We start from the raw sequence: 3,659 nt of genomic DNA, 5'->3' as shown, positions 1-3,659 counted from the left end.
TATTTCATTAATTTTTATTTCATAATTAATTGTAGTAATTTGTTTCAGGTCAACTGAAAATTTTATTCCTAACAATTCAAAATGTTCTGCACCCCATTCTAATTTCCATCTTACTTGATGATAAACCTCTTTTGAGAACTTTTTACTGCCTATCCAAATGACTTTCGATTTCGAATAGTTTATCTTCAAACCAGAAGCATCAGCATACACATCTAGGATTTTTAAGGTATTCTCAAGGGATTTGGGAGATCCATCTAGAATAAAGGTTGTGTCATCTGCATATTGAGATAAGAGGAATTCCTCTCCATTAATTTTTAAACCATTTATATTTTTAGAATTTCTGATTAATATTGCGAGGATTTCTGCACATATAATAAAAATATATGGTGAGAGAGGGTCACCTTGTCTACATCCACGTTCTAAGTTGAAGCTTTCTGATAAAAATCCATTTTGAAGTACTCTTGAAGTTGAATTGTTATAGAGGGTTTTTATCCAGTTTTTAATAGATATTTTAAAATTAAACAATTCCAACGCTGTTTCGATAAATTTCGAAGAAAGAGAGTCAAATGCCTTTTCGAAATCTATTAATAATAACATACCAGGTGTATTTTGTTCTTCTGTGTACTGCAATATATCGTATAATATTCTTATATTTTCCCCAATATATCTACCTTTTATGAAACCAGTTTGATCACTTGCAATAAGTTTGTCTAATACATTTTTTATTCGATTTGCTATGCATCCTGATGCAATCTTGTATGTACAATTCAACAGAGTAATTGGCCTCCAATTCTTGAGAAATTGTTTTGGTTTATTTGGCTTTGGGATACAAGTGATCACGCCTAGTTTTTGAGTATTTGACATTTCGCTTATACTGTAATTGTAATTAATTGACCGTATAATAAAATAATCAATATCGTTCCAGAACATTTTGAAAAACTCTGCTGTAAACCCATCTGAACAAGGGCTTTTGTCATTTTTCATATTTTTGAGAAAAGCTAATGCTTCAGAATAACTAATTTCACCTTCTAGTTCTTCTGCTTCATCATTACTGAGTTTGTTAAAATTGATATGTGTTATAGTTTCCATAAAGTCATCGTCAATTTGCTTATTTCTTTCGGAGTAGAGAGTTTGGTCAAATCGTTTTGTTTCTTCTAAGATATCTTTTTGATTGGTTATTATTTGTCCATTACCTAACTCTATTCTAGAAATTAGCTTACTAGTATAGTTCCGTGATTCCATGTTACAAAAGTATTTAGTAGGTTTTTCTCCTTCTTCGATCCATTTCGCTCTTGATCTGACAAATTTGCCTTTTAATGTGTTTTTTCTTAATTCTATTAATTCGTTTCGTTTTTGTTCTAATATTTCTGAGTTAATCTGGTTTTCATCTTCTTCTAATTGTTTAATTTCTTCAGTTAATTTAGTCTCTAGTATATTTTCTGTTTTCTTTTTAAAAACTGAATATGATATTGTTTTCCCTCGTATTTCCATTAACAGAATTTCTAGGAAGAGCTGATCATTAATGGTCAATTGAATATTTTTGTTAGGAATATTGCTAATGTTCTCTAAATTATAAATAGGTACGGCATACTGACTTTTGATATCTCTAACTGTCTCTTTAATGACATTAATATAGTTTTTATCTCTTAGTAACGAGTTATTAAATTTCCACAACCCTCTACCTCTTTGGAAATGACAGAACTTTAATTGCAGTACTACAAAAAAAAAAAAAAAAAAAAACATTATAAGGTATATTAGCTGTGGGAAATGGTTATATGATAATAGTGAATTATTTGGGCAAACATTACAACCGGTAGTTCAGTATTACAGTAGGTTTTATGATCAACAAAGATATTGAAGGACGATTGTTGTCAAAAGTGAAATTTGAAAGTTGACGTTTTTTTATCAGTAAATCGCAAAGTCAAACAATAAAAATAACTAAAATCAAAATAATAACAACTGTATGATCAACAGAATGAAAACGATTGACAGAAATAATGTTCCACAGTGATTACTGGAAATGGTCAAAATCGAGAATGACACCCAACGCACGTGTACGTGGCAACTGCGTGATGCATGTGCAAAATATGGAATGTGTTTCGGTGTGTTGATAAACAGACCGATGAACGTTCTTTACTAGGATGTCTGTGGTCAAAACGTATGTTTAAATATTTCAGGTTCCCCTACTTTTTTGAAGAGTACATAACCCTTTGGTCGTCAGATTTTGTATTCCGGGTGCATTCGAAGTGTGACACGACGAAGTGTGACGTCATCGCGTATGGAAATCTGTTGCACCTGTTCCACAGGTAACTGGTGTTCATAATCAGTTACGTGTCTCCTGTTGACCCAGACAGTGTAGCATTCTTCCTTCACAAGTATGGTGACGTTGAACTCCTGGCCGGCTACGAAATAAAACCTGCTGCTCCTGAAGGTGTTTAACCATTTGGTAGCCGTGCGAGTGTTAAATACAATTTTCCTTCGGCTACCGTCCTTATAACTGAAACGAACACTCATGTGAAACATTCTTGTGGGCTCCTGACCGTTCAGGTTGATGCTAAATACAGTAGGCTTAGAAGGGGAACCAATAATTTCCAGTACAGACCCTTTCAGTAAAGGACACGGTAGAGGCTGGTCGAATCTAACAGCTGGGTTGATCCACGTTGTCTCATGACATTCTTTGTCCATTTTGGTCAGAGATCCGTTCTTCAAGCACCTGCTTGTTTGTATCGGCGAGTCGTCGCAGAACGAGAAACCTTCCTTGCATCTATATGTTACGTCTGACCCAGGGAAAAGTACTTGATAGTCGACAATTCCTTTCTCCAGAGAAGGTGGTTCAAAACACATATGTGATTGTGGATTGTTAGTTTCTTCGAGTGAAAAACGATCCTCTGATGTCAGATTCATAAAATGACCCAGCTTCCTGTCTCATGAACATAACCATACCTCCTCGAGATCTTGTTTTATCTCTAGATGTCAGACCATTGTTCAATATTTCTTTCCCTTTGCAAACGATACCACCGTCCAATTCGTTATTCTTCGTGAACGTTCCAGTAGAATTTTGGTATTTGCTTTGTTTTCCCATTACTCTGTCGTCATAGTACGAAATATACCCGCAGGTACGGGACTGTGTGCACTGGACAGCACACGAGATTAAACTATGATCCTCGCGTACTGTAGTTCTTCCTGCAGAGGAGACAGTGTGCATTACTAGTCCTGTCAGAATTACCCCCAAAACATGTCTTTGTATACGGCTCATCATCTTGTATCAGGTCTGAATACCGCTTAATAAAGACAACAGACATGTACAAGTGTAGGTATCGGTTTAAATATACCCACGATGCTGTTGTGACACCCAGTGAAAGCAGAGACAAAATATTATTGGGAGATGCTTTAAACGTTATTGGTTGCACCAGAAGTAATTGATTGTAACTTTCTTGTGAGCATCATATATTATTAAATGTTTGTTTTACCCTAATTGATAGCCTTGTGAAATGTACACCACAGTAGCTATTATTTATTTTTTATGTAACTGTTATTAATAGCAGTTATCCGTTATCCTGGCATTTATGATTGAAAGAATTCTCTTCATAGAAATTTAATCCAAAACAGGAGACACGGACGTAGGAAGGTGCCAAAACGTGTGTGTGTGTGTGTGTGTG

Source organism: Gigantopelta aegis, chromosome 1, assembly GCF_016097555.1.
Source record: "Gigantopelta aegis isolate Gae_Host chromosome 1, Gae_host_genome, whole genome shotgun sequence".
NCBI classification, from domain to species: Eukaryota; Metazoa; Mollusca; class Gastropoda; order Neomphalida; family Peltospiridae; genus Gigantopelta; species Gigantopelta aegis.
The sequence above is the reverse complement of the archived record's forward strand: the minus strand, read 5'-3'. Positions refer to the sequence as shown.